Source organism: Setaria italica, chromosome VIII (assembly GCF_000263155.2).
Source record: "Setaria italica strain Yugu1 chromosome VIII, Setaria_italica_v2.0, whole genome shotgun sequence".
In the NCBI taxonomy this organism is placed as follows: domain Eukaryota; kingdom Viridiplantae; phylum Streptophyta; class Magnoliopsida; order Poales; family Poaceae; genus Setaria; species Setaria italica.
Genome location: NC_028457.1, coordinates 4,224,730 through 4,242,262, shown reverse-complemented (window position 1 = coordinate 4,242,262; position 17,533 = coordinate 4,224,730). Strand labels below are relative to the sequence as shown.

Here is a 17,533-nt window from a genome sequence, read left to right as displayed (position 1 = left end):
CGCAGGCACCGCCAGATGGACAGCTGCCGGGAAGCAGCATGGACCACTAGGGTCCCAGGCGAAAAGCGTGGAACTAGCCCCCCCCCCCCCCCCCCACGCGGATCCGGCCTCTCCCGACATGGATTGAACCTCCCACAACGTGGATCTGGTCACCAACCAAGCTGCAAGTCACCTGAGCAAGCAAGGAGATAGGAAAGGGAGGAGAGGGATGAGGTAGCCCTGTTCATGGTCTGGTCTTGAACCAGTGAAACCGCGTGACCAACCCAGATAATGTTAAGAATAATTCTAGATTTATGCTTTCCTAGTTTAGCCAGTAGCTTAATTTAGCAATTTGCAATTGTGTGATTGTACAGCCAGCCTGATTGTGAGGGTCTAATTCCTTACCTTGTAATTGTCTATTTAAGCAATGCATTAGACACTGGAAAAGCTGCCAAGTTGACAGCGCAAATTATGTCAACGGTGTTTGTGTGCGTGTTCTTGGCTGTGAACTTGCCAGTGACGTCGTTCTCCGGCGTGCTTCTGACAATTGGCATCAGAGCCATTTTTTTCGGACCGGGGTGCTGATGGGTGACGAGAGGAAGCTTGCCGACGGCTCCTCCAGCGATGGTGTCGTGGTACAGCGGGTGATTCGTGAGGTGGGCGGCGGGAGTAGCTACCCCGCCCTTACCAAGACCAATTACTCCGATTAAGCGCTGCTGATGAAGGTGAACCTGAAGGCGAAAGGGCTGCCCGGTTGGTTCTAGGGTGAAGCGGTTAGCAGGGTAGTGTATGTGCTGAATAGGTGCCCGATGAAGAGCGTGGACGGGATGATGCCATTCGAAGCCTGGCACGGGAAGAAGCCGGCCGTGCACCACCTCAAGACATTCAGCTGCATCGTCTACATCCGCAACATTAAGCCTCATCTGAAGAAGCTGGAGGATCTAGGCAGGAAGATGATCTTCGTCGGCCACGAGCGTGGAACAAAGGCATACTGCGCCTACGACCTTGTCACCAAGCGCGTCCATGTGACGCATGATGTCGTGTTCGATGAGCAAGCCCGGTGGGACTGGGGCATCAGCGACAGCTCCGACGCGACTAGTGGCAACGACGACGTGTTCACTATGGAATACTCCATCGTGGGCCAGGAGACTCTGGCGGCTGAGGGTGCTGTCGAGGCACCTAAGGAGGCTCAAACAGACGGTGAGTCAACCCTGCCGCCATCGCCACACGCCACCGCAGGGGAGGCGCCAGGAGGGTCAGGCGGGGCGCAGGCAATGGAGTTTGCCATGCCACCCGCCGGCGGGAACGACGACTACTTAGATGCCGACCACGACGAGGATGCTCCGCTCCGGTTCCGCAAGGTCGACAACATCCTCGGGCCAGCGTCGCCACTCGGGCCGCTCCAATGGCCGCTCCAATGTGTCTTGCGATGACACTATAACATCCTCAAGACAAGTTTCATTGGGTTTCATAGTACTTGGTAACTGTGCTAGGTGGGTTTCATGGGATGAAACTCCCCTCTTCTCTCTCCTCATAATTAGGTTGCCAAGTCCGCAAAATTGCTGATGTGGCATATGATTTAATGCCCATGAAACCCTTCATAACACCCCACTAAGACTGGCCTTACGACTTTAGTAGGATCTTTAAAGTTAAGACTGCAAATATCAAGGATATTAACTTTCACCTTCTATATTTTTTGAGTTGCCGGTCTTAGTGTACAGTTTTATTGCACGGTTGCCAAGACTAAGAACTAGGTAACTGTGCCAATTGAGTGCAATAGGGATGAAACTCCTCTCACATATGATGAAACTCCTTCTCTCTCCTTACAAATACCGCAAAATTGGTAATGTGATATAGAAATTAATGATCATGAAACTCCCACTGAGATTGACCTAACATCTTTTCATGGTGAGCAGGCGGGCGGCAGCGTGCTGTGGTGAGCCGGCGACAAATAGGGGTTGACCGATTCAATCAAGCCAGATAAGTAAATTGCTCGGGGTAATTTATTCCTTTTCACCGGCCCTCAAAATGCAAAATGGAAAATAAACCATTAAAATGAGAAAAATGGCCAGGAAAATAATGTGTCAACATTTCAAGTGGTGGTTTTTGGGAAACCCATATTTGTGTGGGAATTTTGCGAAGCCCATTATTTGGAATGGCAAAAATCCAAATTTCTCGCCAAATGTGTTAGCTTGATCTCTAGTGGGGTAAGGGTATAATATAACCACCTCCGCTAACAATCTTTTAAGTTAAGACTACGGGTATCATGTATCAAAGACAATATATTCACTTTTACCTTCTATATGTTTTAAGTTCGGTATAACTTGTTTCATGGAGGGAACATGTATGCAAGTACATACAAAACTATAAATCGAATATAAATTCTATTCCCTAGTCCCACTTCCTCGGATCCATAGCATACCTCAACCACAAACTATGCTCATATTCCACAATTCTCGTTCTCAAGCAAGCATTGATGCAATAAGTTGCATCAGTTCTAGACTTTGTTAGTGGGTAACTAGCCATAGCATTTCATAATGGTTTTGCATCCGTACCAAAACTTAAAGAGCCAAGCGAGCATCAGCAACTCTATCTGACTATCTCTCCCTATCTTGTTGACCCCTGGGGTTTGGAGTGTCTGGCCTTCGTGCTTAGCTTCAGACTCTTTTTATATTGGCATCTAGGGTCCACCTTTCCATTAATGATAGCAAAGTTGTTGGCTTCCATGGTGCCTTTGATGTAGGGCATGATGGTGGACTGGGTTTGCACTTTGCACCTTAGTCAAGTCTCTAATAGGGGGCGGCATTGCATCCAAGGGTTCCATGCTTCTTTGGTAATGGAACCCTCCGAGAACAGAATTATAAAAAGTTCAAAAGTACAGAGACGTCAACTATTAACTGGAGACTTATCAAATAAGAGATGATCCCTCCGAGACTCACATTGAGAGCTTGCTAGCTAGGTACTACTCCATATTCCATACTTCTGGGAGTACTTGCTCATCATTCACACGCCAGGCAAGCAAGATGAGCAGCAGCGCTTTCGGAGAAAGCAGCGGTGGGTGATGGTCGCGACGCTGCTGCTGGCCAAGTTCGCCATCGGCTCCATCGGGCCCTGGATCTTCTCATCCCGGCGGTTCATAGATCCCCTCGTTCAATTGCTGCATGTCGTCAACCACTACGCGCTGACCTACACCCTGAGCTCATGCAGCCCTCTTCCTCCCACCACGCCGATCCAAGCGGCCAACCGAGCATGGCCGAATTCTCTGTTCTCATAGTGACCATGCAGAACAGCATGTTGACGCAAAATCCGGACTTCAGACTTCTGCGTCGGTAATATTAAAAAATTAGCCCTCGTGATGACGAGCCGCCTGCTAATCTCCACCAGCGGAAGTATCGATAGGATCTACCGAGACGAACTTGAACGATCAGAGACAATGACGGAGACACGAACTTTGTTGACGAGGTTCAGCCGAATCCTACATCCCGGGGCATGACTACAGGTGCTCCTCCCCAATATCGCAACACTGGCCGCTCCGGGATTCCGGCATCGTGCCGCCTCCCCCCTGCGAGCCTGTCACTATGTCGTCATAGTTATAACAGCAGCCCCCCTCTAATATTTATGAGGAGGTCCGGGTTACAGAGTATCACACAGGCTCTACACTATACTGCTAAATACAACTCAAGTCACATCGTAACCGAACTCGTACAAATATTCGACACAATATCTAACAAACTCCACCTTGGCGAATATTGACTGACTGCACACATGATACTGATGAGAACCTCACTGTCGCTATCCAAGTCACATATAGGAATTGCCACCCTAGTATTACTCTTCCATTGCCGCTGCCATACTACACCTAGCTCCTTACCTCGTAGTCTCCTGCAGCCGTGTCCAACCAGATTACTTTAGTTGCAAGTACAGACACCACAGTCTATACTTCCTTCCAGTTCAGCCCTTTGAAGCTTCTTCGCGCCCTTCGATCCATACTTCAGAAACACGTAGCTACAACTCGAATCGATCCGCGCTCTTGCTGATTTGGAAGCACGCAAACTCCTCCCATGCAAACCTGCATCCTGAGCTCGCGCCACGTGTCGCCATGCCGCAGAGAACAACAACCCCATTAGCCAGCGTGCTCCTATGTCGTCATCGCTGATCCTGTCATTGCCTCTGACCGCGGTCTGACTAGCCTGTCGCTGCCAGTCTCTCCACCATGCACCACGGTATGTTCACCCTCCAAGTGAACTGTCCGCCAGCCATCCTAAATTGTCCGCCATGTGCCCTGCGAACTGTTCAGCCCAATCTATCCATCAAAGGTAGACCACCAATGAGCTGCTCCACACCTCGACCATGTCAACTTGCAACCTGACTCCACCTCTCTTGACCACCCACTGAACCGCCATCGAACTCCAATCAGTTGTCTTGCGCAACACAACTGAACACCATCGATAGCCTTCGTTCGTTGCCAACGAGCCCACAATAGGCATGAGGTCTGGTGTGCCAATCACTACCTCTCCTCTATCACTTGTTGCAATTCTCTGTCAGCTTCCGCGACGTCATGTCGTTCCCTTTAGCTCCACTGTACACACAACCCTGCCACACACGACACACCTCATCGCCATATACTAATTCGACCGACGTGGCTCGATCGTCAGACTATCCACACTAACCGCAGACTGTCTCCCTCGGTTCATCACAGAACCTACATGTCGTCGTCGAAGTACCCTTGCACAACCCTGCAGGTTCACGCCGTCTCCTGTGCAGCTCCACCGTGACACACGACTTTCTGTCAAGCTTGCCATGTAACCAATCACGTAGCCCCAACACACATTAGCAATCCCAGAGCCAGCACGCATGCACACGTACATGCAAAAGCTCCCTTTTTAATACCAATGGTTATCCTGCTTGTAATATTCCAAAAAGTTGAAATATTAACTTGAGTAAAATTTCCAAAATTTAAAAAAATTGTTTGAATTGTGTGTTCATTTAAAAATGCAGACAAATTCTACGCTCTTCTAGAAATTCCCTAACAAATTAAATCTCAATTTAAATTCAAACTTGCGTGGTTTGATTTGGTTCTTTTTGGATTTTATTTGGATCTCAAATATGAGTGTGTTTGAATTTTGAAACAAAACAAACCTAATCTAACCTAAACTAACCCACCAGGCCGGCCTGTAAACCAACCCGCCTAGCCCACCTTTCCCTCACCCGCACGCAGCCCAACAGGCCGACCTGGCTTAGCCAGCCCAGTTAGCATGCCAGGCCACCGCTCCCGCTCTCACTCTCTTTTCCCCCACCGCCAAGTGGAGCTCGCCTGTCAGCCGCCTTATTGCTCCTTCTTCCACCTCGCGTCGTACGCCTCACGCGCGCGGCACATGCAGGGGCGATGGGATGGGCTCGCCGGCTACGTCCTCACTAGCGTGCACTACCGCGCCCGCGCGTGCGCCCGTGATCCTCCCCCGCTCCTCCGCTTTTGCGCTGGAGGCCGCGGATGGCCACCACGCCACCTTGCTTTGCCACCGCCGCATCACAACCGCCTGCTCGCCGCTATATAAGGAGGCTGAACCCCGGCCTCTCACCATCTAAGCTCTGGGGTTTTTCCCCTTCATCGCCGCCACCAGCCCAAGAGGAAGAGGGAGAGGAGAGGAGGCGAGGAAGAGGGGAAGGCCACGCCGGAGGAGCGACCGCACTAGGAGGAAGGGAGGCTGTAGCCGTGCGTCGTCGGGAAGAAGCCATCATCATTCCGCTAGCCTTTACCACGCCGGCATCCCACTTCTCCTCCACCTCTCAGTGAGCGTCGTTGTGTCGCCCCTTCCTTGCTCTGTCTGCCCGGCCGTCGCACCGCTCCATCCAACCGTCACGGCCGTATTGAGCTACGGGACCACAAGCCGCCTAGAGCCTTGCCAAGCCTCGCTGTTGTGTTGTGCTGCCTGACCAGCTGTCGTGTTGCGTGCCGCCTACAGGAGCCGCCACCACTCGCCGCCAGCAACCGCGGGCTCGAAACGCCAGTGCCACGCGCTGCTGCGCCGCAGCCTCACCGCGACCGAAGGCTTTGCCTTGGGTCGGGCCGTAGCCCCGCGCTGCAATCTCGTTGCCGCGACGTCGTGGGCGCAGTCACCGCGCGCCCGCCACCGCGACGTCGCGTGCGCTGCAGCTTCGCCCGCAGCCAATCATCGTGCAGTGCATGCTCGACCCCACAATCGTGGCGCAAGGGATCCGGCTGGCATACCGGATCCCAAGCTAACCCCTGTGCGGCCACGTGGGTGCCACGTGGCAGTGCCCCGTAGGATACGGTGGCCACGTGGAGTCACGTGGCGCTAACATGGCATGGGCGGGCCCCCACATGGGTCCATTGACTGGCATGGACCCCACCGGCTGACCGTGGGGCCCAATTGACCGCAGACCGGTCAACGTTGAGCCATGGCGAAATAGGCTCCATGGCCAAATGATGTGTGGAGCTTGGTGGCTCTGGTCCTTGGAGCCCCGTACAGACCCTGCTATCTGGTCCTTCCATTCCTATCTAGTTTTTTTTTCATGATTACTGCTGGAAATTTAGTTTCCACACAAGGTAGGGTTTGGAGAGAGGAATTTCTAGACAGTTTTACCCTTACAAAATTCTTTTAAAAATTCTGCAAAGAGGCTCTGGAATGCAAAAAATGTTTTTTTCCCCAAGTAATCTCAGTCCATCAAAAATTGTTTTTTTTCCCGAAGGATAAAGGGCCTCCTGGACTGCAAATGATGTGGCGAACACAATAATGCAGAAATTCTGGGACTCTGCTCTTGCTCTAGAGCATACAGACGAGGGTTTTCATAGACAGAGGTTTAGTTAATGTTTCCTTTGTATTACTTTTATTTTGTTTTCCCTCTCAAGCGCAATGCTTGTCTGAATTATTACATAGTTCAGTGAATTATCTTCAGTGATGCCATCAGAGGCTTGGGCTGGCAGGAGTACTGTTTACCCTCCCGCTGTTGGTAATTCATTTGCCTTCAGGCTTCATGCTGCTGGAGGATCGACAGCTACTGCAGCCGGCGAAGAAGAATTAAATGAGTAACTTAATCAAAGGTGCACACTCATCCTGCTGTTCGTATTAGGTGAGAATCTGCAGGCTCTTACATATATCTTTTCCATCATGATCGCCCGATGTTTGTTGGACCCATGAAGACTTTGACTGACCTGGACTTAAGGACGGGCACGTCTATCTCGATGCAGACCTAGAGGCATTACGAGTAGCCAGGTGTCAGAAACTACTGCTATACCAGAACAAGTCTTTCTTTCTTCATTCCTTTATAGCCGGCAACGGGTAATTAGTCAACATATTAGCCAGACACGCCCAGATGGCAAGCGTCCAATATGGTCATCTGACATTTGGTATTTTTTTTCAAGGAAAGCTGAAATTTGGAAATTAACTAGGGAAAAATAATATAGTCAAGCTACTTTCCTACAAAACGTTGCTGCGTAGCTGGTCATCTTTTGTGAGTGTCTCGTTGAACAACTAAATAAGCCTGGCACGCTGCAATGGCCACTGCAAGCAGCTCGTTCATCCTGGTGCAATTGGTGGCCATCTCACTGTCCGTTCTAGTTACTGGTGTCGCTTCTGCTTCTTCTTCTTCCCCAGGCCCAAGTCCAACTCCCAACATCAACGGGAGCGACACTGACCTCGCCGCGCTGCTGGCTTTCAAAGCTCAGCTCTCGGATCCTCTCGGCATCCTTGCCAGAAACTGGACAACCAACGTGTCCTTCTGTCGCTGGATCGGCGTGTCATGCAGTCAGCCTCAGCAGCGCGTTACTGCGCTGTCGCTGAGAAGTGTGCCATTGCAAGGAGAGCTCAGCCCACATCACGGTAACCTCTCTTTCCTCATGCAGCTCAACCTCATAAACACCAGCCTCTCGGGCACAATTCCCTCCGATCTTGGTAGGCTGTCTCGGCTTCGGAAACTAGATCTCCATGAAAATGGCCTCTCAGGCGCCATTCCTAGTACCATTTTCAACATGTCACTGCTGCAATTCATGTCACTCGGACATAACAATCTAACTGGGTCGATTCCTAGCAATCAAAGTTTTAGCCTACCGGTGCTTCGGAAGTTAATCTTGGAACAAAACAACTTTGCAGGTGGGATACCACTAGAGCTTTCAGCGTGCCAGCGCTTGCAAACTCTCTCTTTGGCCCACAATTCTTTCTGTGATACTGTGCCAACGTGGTTGGCTGAACTGTCACAGCTCAAAACTATTTTCTTGGGAAGAAATCACCTTGTTGGATCTATCCCAGCTGTTCTTAGCAACCTCACCGGTCTTACTAAACTAGACCTCTCTTTCTGCAACCTGACCGGTGACATTCCAACTGAATTAGGCCTAATGAGAGAACTCTCGTATCTGCATCTCGGATCCAACCAGCTAGCAGGTCCAATACCAACCAGTCTCACAAATTTATCTAAGATGTCTGACCTTGTCTGGATCAGTACCAGCCACACTTGGGAACATCCGAGCTCTGAAGAAGCTTCATCTGCAACATAATAATTTAAATGGACATCTTGACTTCCTGTCCTCCCTTTCCAACTGTAAACAACTCCAGAAGCTTGAAATAAATTCAAATTCTTTCAGTGGGGAACTCCCTGACCATGTGGGAAACCTGTCTATAAAATTACGTAAGTTTGATGCAGGCCACAATAAGATAACAGGTGTGCTTCCATCAACCTTGGCAAACTTAAGTGGTCTTGACACGGTTAATCTTCGCAAAAACCTACTCACGGGAGCAATACCAGAATCGATCACGTCGATGAAAAATCTTGTGTACCTTAATGTCTCAGGCAATGACATGTCAGGCCCTATCCCAACGCAAATCGGTATGATGAAAAGCTTACAAAGGTTGTATCTCCGTGGAAACAAATTTTTTGGCTCTATACCCAATAGCATTGGCAACCTTACCAAGCTAGAATACCTCGTGATGCGCAACAACCACTTCAATTCAACAATACCGGCTAGCTTATTCCACCTGGATAAACTTGTCGAACTATCTCTTTCTCACAATTATTTTTCTGGTGCCCTACCAGCTGATGTTAGTGGACTAAAACTGGCGGATCAAATTGAAATATCTTCCAACATTTTGACTGGAAAAATTCCAGAATCGTTTGGACAGCTTAGGATGCTCGCTCAGCTAGATCTATCACACAACTCATTTGAGGGCACGATCCCAGAATCGTTTCAAGAGCTGACCAGCTTAGCATTATTGGATATCTCCTCCAACAATCTCTCTGGTGCCATTCCCAAGTTCCTTGCCAATTTCACCTCTTTGACAACCTTGAATCTCTCCTTCAATAAGCTAGAAGGAAAGATACCAGAGGGAGGCATTTTCTCAAACATCACATTGACATCACTGATTGGGAATGCTGACCTATGTGGTTCTCCTCGTCTAGGATTTTCACCATGTCTTGAGAAGTCTGACTCAACTGACAGACATTTGCTAAAACTTCTACTCCCTGCTGCCACCATAGCATTTGTTTCTATTGTTCTCTGTGTTTACCTAATGATCAAAAGGAAACTCAAAAACAAGAGTGCCCACCCCTCTGTTGCTGACCCAAGTGATGTCACGAGCCATAGGTTACTCTCCTACCATGAGCTTGTCCGTGCCACTGATAATTTTTGTGACAATAACCTTTTGGGGATGGGGAGCTTTGCAAAAGTTTTCAAGGGCCAACTGAACACCGGTTTGGTGGTTGCAATAAAAGTTCTAGACATGCAGCTGGAACAAGCAATTAGAAGCTTTGATGCTGAGTGTCGTGTGCTTCACATGGTTCGACACCGAAATCTGATAAAGATTCTGAACACCTGCTCCAACCTGGATCTCAGAATATTGGTGCTTGAGTACATGCCCAATGGAAGCCTGGATACACTCCTACACTCTGAAGCAAGAAGGCACTTGGGGTTCCTCAAGAGACTCAATATCATGCTGGATGTGTCGATGGCGATGGAGTATCTACATCATGAGCACCACGAGGTAGTCCTGCACTGTGACTTGAAGCCTACCAACGTGCTATTTGATGATGACATGACGGCACATGTAGCTGACTTTGGAATAGCAAAGTTTCTATTGGGTGATGACAACTCCATGATCACCGCAACCATGCCTGGAACACTAGGGTACATAGCACCAGGTACGAAACCATTTTGTACTCTTGCTAATCCTAGTTTATAATTTGTTAACTGTGGCGATCGATCATGCTAAATCTCCGTTTTGTGAATCTCTTGAGCAGAGTATGGATCTCTAGGAAAGGCATCACGCAAGAGTGACGTGTTCAGCTACGGGATCATGCTCCTTGAAGTTTTCACTGGAAAGAGACCCACAGATCCGATGTTTGATGGAGAACTGAGCATCAGGCAGTGGGTTCATCAGGCATTTCCATCTGAACTTGAATCTGTTCTGGATGACCAGCTCCTGCAGGAAGCTTCTTCTACCTGCAACCTGAATGATTCTCTTTTGCCAATATTAGAGCTGGGATTGCTCTGCTCAAGTGACTCGCCTGAACAAAGGATGTCAATGAGCAGTGTGGTGTCCAAACTGAAGAAGATCAAAAAGGATCTCGAAAAATGACATCAGCAACAATGAATAGCGCTGCCCAGTAACTGATCGCCCTTATTTGTATACTGTATCTGATTTTCTGTTCTGTTCGCTTGTTTCTGATGCAGTAGAACTGTAGAAGAGAAACAGCTGGAAATTGAACTCTTGCTGCATTTGTCCTATTCTTTTTCCCTATTCTCATACCTCATCGGCGTCGCTCATCTGTTCCTGTTATGATTTCGGGAATTCTCTATCTGGTGTGATATGAGTTGGTGTACTGTGAAATGGATAGAGAATTTCGGGGAGGTCATGTTGGGCTAGATAGGGCCCATCGGTGGGGTCAACATGGATCTGCTGTAGTGAGAGGTGAGCAGGCTGCAATTGTCGGCGGCCTTTTTACCACCCGCTTCTTTCATTGGTTGCCGCATCCTATGTGGCAACGGTGCAATGTCATGATGTCCCCTCGCCGTGCACGCACGCATGTGGATGTTGAGGGTTTTTGGTCGGACATCTTTTTCTTTTCACCGCGCAGCAGAAGATTCCACGGTTCAAGCCCCACTGGGAAGTCGGAATGGCCAGCGCACGAGCGACCAGGCGCCTCTAGCCAACCCCTGGGTCCCACACGCGAACGGGGCCAGGTCCACCTAACAGTGGCGTGAGCTCCACATCAGCCGACGCATCGCGGTCAACATTGAAAGAAAATAGGGAGAACGCATCACATGACATTTTGCTTAATCCCCCTATTGGTTACGATGCTATTACGAGCTGAGTCCTCTATGTTCAAATTCACGTTCCATTTCGAGCGAGAACAACTTTCCTATCCGAACTCCAAAGAAAAGTTGGACTAGATGCTCATACAAACCTCCTTCCAATGAATGCAACAAGAGTAGTGTTGAAAAATTAGACAACTCCATGATTAAATTCCAAACTAGATTTATCATGACAAGAATAAAACCTAGCATGCAATTCTCTAACATACTAGGCAATAGCAAGCACGACTTCGTTATCTCAGAAAACATGCTGAAATAACAAATCGGATCATGACATACGTACTTAGTAGGTGCAGCCGCGATGACAAGTGGTGCTAAAGGAATGACAACGATGTTGCGGACGGAGCGCAGTTGACGATATCGAAGACGATGGGACACCGCAACGCCGGACTTGGACGGAAGACGGGCCGTGGTGAAGAGCTTGAGTAGTCATGCGGAGCGCTTTCCAAAAATCTTATTCGCCCCCTCCCGGTGTAGGATCACAAGAGCAAGAGGTTTCGGAAACCTGCTCTCCTGTTCACCGGTGCACGCTGGCGTTCAGGATGAAGTTGACTATGGTGGCGGCGTAGCAGCGAGAAGAGGCAAAACCTAACTCATATAGACCATCTTAGGGATACCCTAACCTGGGGACCTTCCCTTATAGTAGTCTATGGTGCATCTTTTCCATGAGGGAGGTGGTCCGTATATATAGGGAGGAAAACCCCACACCCTCGTCTATTAGCAATACGGAACTAACAGATGGTGTACCCCCTCTTAACGCTAATGGGCCTTTGAGATTTATTAAGGATTATTTAAATGGCTAAGCCCATATATCTAACAATCCCCCACCAGATCTCAAATACCCATTTAGGTGTTTTGCGTTTTATTCAGTACTGTTTGATATACTAGTGTTCCAGCAAGGACTGTTAAGTTGAACTCTCGCCTAGAGCTTCAAGCTACATTCATCCACAACTTGAACAATGGACCAAGCCTTGAATTGCAAGTTTTGTGCGAACAAGTTTCACTCAAAGTCGGAACTAGTACCTAGCTGCCAGTAGCCTACCCCGCGGGTGGAGCATATTTGTCATACTCCTTGGTCTCTTTGTGAGATTACTAGAGATCACCCAAGTCTCATAGACTGCAATGTTTTACAGTCGGGCTCATATAGGTGTGTTCTTTCAAGAATGCTCTGTAGAACAGCATCTTTGCTTAATCAAGCCAATAGAAGCACATTAAAGCATATTGCTAACCTGCCTTACAGCATTTGAGAGTATTGCATCTTCACATAAAGAGGGTTTAATAATTACTCTCCTCAGTCAATCGATAGCTTGTATTTCCCAGATCCTAATTCACGGGATCTTCGATCACATAGGTTGGGTGACTACTACGGCAACTCAAACGGGTCTTATACCCATCTCCCTCGATGCACAGTCTATCACATTCTGTGATAGCCCTTTTGTATAGAGATCTACCAGGTTTTTGTCTGTTTGAATGTAAGTCACACTTATTACTACGGAGTTTCTCAACTTCCTGACAAACTTTAGTCCTCTCTTGACATGTCTTAATACCTTCGCATTATCCTTAGCATTGTTCACTTTGACTATCACCATTCATAAGGATTGCCGGCACTGGTTTATCAACCACAGGCAAGTCCATTAAGAGCTCACAAAGCCACTCTACCTCAACAGTGATTGTTTCCAAAGCAGTAAGTTCTGCTTCCATGGTTGACCTCATCAGAATGGTTTGTTTGCAAGACCTCCATGATATTGCACCACCTCCAAGGGTAAACACATACCCACTCGTGGCATATAGGTCATCAGCGTCAGAAATCCAGTTCGAATCACTATATCCCTCCAGCACAGCAGGGTGCCTGGAATAGTAAATCCCATAACTCATAGTACCCACCAAGTAGCGCATAACCCTTTCAATTGTATGCCAATGATCAATGCCCGAGTTTGACATGAACCTGCTCAATTTGCTCACAGCAAAAGATATGTCAGGTCTCGTTGCGCTAGCTAAGTACATGAGTGAGCCGATAATCTGAGAGTATCACAGTTGGTCTTTCACAGTTTTCTTGTTCTGTCTAAGTATCACGCTGGGATCATAAGGTGTTGGAGAAGGCTTGCTGTCCATATAACCAAAACGGTTCAAGACCTTCTCCACATAATGGGATTGCGAAAGAGTAATCTCATTATCATCCTTAATCAGCTTGATGTTCAGAATAACATCAGCTTCTTCCAAATCTTTCATATCAAAGTTCTATGATAGAAAAGACTTGACCTCATTGATCACATCAATGTTTGTGCCAAAGATCAGTATGTCATCCACATACCAGCACAGTATAACTCCTTCACCCCACCATGGCGATAGTACACATATCTATCAGCCTCGTTAATGACAAAGCTCGCAGAAGTTAAAGTTCTATCAAACTTATCATGCCATTGCTTAGGTGCTTATTTCAGGCCATACAACGACTTCAACAATTTACACACCTTGCTTTCTTGACCCTCCACCACAAACCCCGTGCCCGCTGTCTGCTACTGCCGCGCTAGCGACCACGGGCCCCGTGCTGCTCCGCACGACGCGCAGTGGCGACGAGTGCCGGCTCGTTAAGGCGCTCCTGGCGGACCCTGCCACCCCAGACCTCGAGTCGGCCACCACGGTGGGGGCAACACGCTCCTCCACGTTGCGGCCACGGGCGGGCACGCGGACCTCGCGTTGCTCCTCCTCCACCTCGTCCTCCTCCCTACGCGCACTGGCCCGGGACATGGACAAGCGTTGCACGACGCTCTGCAGGGTGGCCACGAGGCCGCGCTGTTGGTGTTTTAGACCGGCAACCCGCCTAGGGGGTACCCTAGGTGGTCTTTTGTGCGGTAAGGGTCGTCGAGAATCAAGGAATCAATGGTGACGCAAGGAACACGATTTAGACAGGTTCGGGCCGCTAGATCGCGTAATACCCTACGTCCTGTGTGTTGGTTTGTATTGATGTATGTTGAGATGATGTCTCTCTGTTCGGGGTCTGTTTAAGGGGGTCCCTGCCCGGGCTTATATACACGGGAGGGCAGGGTTACAAGTCTGAGTCCTAGTCGGGTACTATTACAGAGTTCTACTCAGTAATGACCCGAGTAGCTTTCCATAAACATACAAAACTAGTCCGAGTAGGATACGCCCATCCTTGTTCTGATCTTTTCCGAGTGCGTCCCTTGATGGGCCGTCCGAGGCCTACTCGTGGACCTGGGGTGTATGCCCGACACGCGCGGACTCGGGGCTCATGGGCGGCTGGCGGTGCGGGGTGAGGGACCGGTGGTTGGCGGCGCGGGGAGAGGGAGGAGTGGCGGTCTGCTCAGGAAGGGAGGGAGAGGGCGACGGCTGGCGCGGGAAGGGAGGATGCGACCGGGGAGGGGCGCCACTGGGAAGACAAGAGGGGGCCAGAGTAGGGAGGGATGGAGGGGGCGGTGGGAGAGAGAGAGAGATGGAGAGAGAGAGGGGCTAATTATAGTGTAATCAGCGTTTTAATGCAAATTGCTAGGATTTAGACTTATTTGGCACAATTACCAAGTTTGGGGACCTAAAAATGCATTTTCAAAGTTCGTGTACCTAGATAACACATCGGCACAAATTCAAGGGCCGCCGGTGCATTTAACTCATTAATATTTAATATAATCGAGTCCTTAAGTATAAAAAACTTTCATGGTGCGCTGGCAGGTTGACTTGGCTCGTGGTGCCGCTCTGCTGCATAGCTTGCATGGTGATGAACTGATGATGCTGAGGGTGTATGTAGCAGACGGCGAACTCTTTTTTTTTCTACACGTGAATCATTTTCCATTGACGTTTGGATTTTATCTGCAGGTCATTAATTGCGTGGATCATGAAGATAGAGATGGGACACAATCTGCGCATTTCTTAGACAAAAGACATGGTTTATCTGTGCGACAACCCACTTGTTATCGGGAGCTTCCTCTATTTGATGGTAAAAGGCTAAAAGCTTATGGCAATGATAACAAACGGATGAACTCCTAACTGTATATGCATGTAGGTACCTAATAACGGTACAACACTACGCCAGAAATAATTTATGCTGGCACATGAAAATTACCATGTTGGAGGGCGTGATTGGCACAGTGGTTCCTTGAGCCGGCGGGGGAATACCCGCCACCACAGTGGTTCCTTGAGCCGGCGGGGGAACGCCCGCCAGCACAGTGATTACTGTGCTGGCGGGCGATGCAAGCACCCGCTAGCACTGATGGGTGGATCTGTGCTGGCGGGGTGGGGTCGTAGGACTAGGGGCTGAGGGCCATGCGCCATGCATTGCATGTGTCGCTTTCAATGCATGCCTGCAAGTAATATTAGGTTATACTACCTTTGTTTATTTTTGTGAGCTATATTGTCCCACGCTGAGATTTTTTAATTTCAGGATATAATTAAAAAGGAATAAATAAACAATAATTTTAACATAATTTTAAAAAATTTCCCAACATTTATTTTTCTTCACAGAAAATTTAGTATAGGAAAAATAATTGTTTGTTCTTTCTAAATTAAATAATGTTTTTTGTGTGTTGCATTCATACTGATACATCTTGGTGTTTCATGAGTGTAAAAGTTTCAAAAATGTGTTCATACGATGTTTAGGTTCTTCCAAAAATTTTCCAGAATTTCTTGGAATTTACCCTCATTTTCTAAGAGCTAAATCCAATTTTTGAAAGGCTCTAGACTCCTTTTCATGTGGTCCAAGTATTTTATTTGAATTGATCGTGTCCCAATTATCTCTAGGAATTTTCCTAGAATTTTTGGAATTTTCAGAGCATTTTTTGGCTTAAATGAATTATCTAGATTTTTTTATTGACACGGGAAATGATTTCTAACAAAAATAAATCTAACCTATCCTACCAGCCGAGCCCGTGGGCCCGACCTGCTCTGACCGACCCAGCCGCAAGCTCGTCAGGCCCATCTGGGTCTAGCTACCGCCGATCAACCTAGGTGAGCGCGCCTATAAAACGCGCCGCCACCGCTATCCCACGCGCTCGACCCGCGCTGCGCTGCCGCCACCACCACTCGCATGCGCTGGCCGTGCCACCACCACCGCTCGCCGCCAGCCGCTGCTACCACCGGCGCTCGTGCCCGCCGCAGCCGCCGGACCCCTGCGCGCCTAGCCACCTGCACCCCGCCAGCCGCCCTCGCCTGGCCAGGCCGCCGGCCGCCCACCGCATGAGCCGTCGCGCCAAAACCCCTGCGTGCCGCCGCCATCACTGCCCGCGCCTCCCGCACTGACACCCCTGCGCCACCGTTTGTCCGAATGCCACCTCTCGAGCTTGCTGCGCGAGCCACCCCAGCCCCGGCCGATGCCGCCGGCATGCCTGGCCGGCCGAGTGGATAATTCCTCGACGAAATCTTTCTCCTCATGTCAACGAGAGTTTCCGCCGAGATACTTTTTCTCCGGTTCTTCGATGACGCGATGTTGGAAACCTCCAATGCTGTCAGCGATGCAGAGCCAGGAGCCAAAAACAAACATTGCGCCTGCTTGAACACGAACGCAGGCTTGATGATGACTGAAGCCATCGATCTCATGCGGAGAATTTCGGCGACTTCCCCTACCTAGCGCGCTAGCTATCAGTGTTTTAACCCGGCAACATATCAAGGGAGTACCCAAGATAGAGTTTTGGTTGGTGGGTGTCACCAAATTTCAAGGAGCCGATGGTGACGCAGGGACATGATTTAGACAGGTTCAAGCCGCTAGATCGCATAAAACCCTACGTCCTGTGTGTTGTATGCTTATATCCGATTGAACTTGTTTGGAGGGGATCCCTGCCCGCCCTAATATATCCGGGGAGCAGGGTTACAGGGTAGCTTTGAGTACAAGAGTACTAGTCAGATAAGACTATAGAGTCCTACTCTAACTTGGCAGAGTAGTTTCCTTATATTCCGACTAGCCCTTCGGAGTTCCATGTAGTCTATGTTGCCCTGTAGCGTAGTCTTCATGTCCTGATACATCTCGAGTACGTCCCCTTGAGTGGGTCCGTACAGACCTTCTGGTGGGTCCGAGCATGTATGGTCGACAGATAAGGCCGACCGGAGGTTGAAGGTGAGGATGTTTTGCACTTTGGCCCCTAAAAATATGTAATTCTTCACCTTTCTTCCGAGTCTTGTATTTCATATAGAAAAACTCCTAGAAAATCCAGATCATTCCAATCTAAGCCAAGTCCTAGAATCTCACAGATCTAACCCTGAGGATTCGTCTATTCGCAGTGACTATTA

At 49.0% G+C, this 17,533-nt stretch overlaps 1 pseudogene; it reads left to right on the top strand.

Annotated features, from left to right (window-relative positions):
• Positions 1–7,495: 7,495 nt before the first annotated feature.
• On the top strand, positions 7,496–10,597 carry LOC101777547 (annotated as a pseudogene).
• Positions 10,598–17,533: the final 6,936 nt, after the last annotated feature.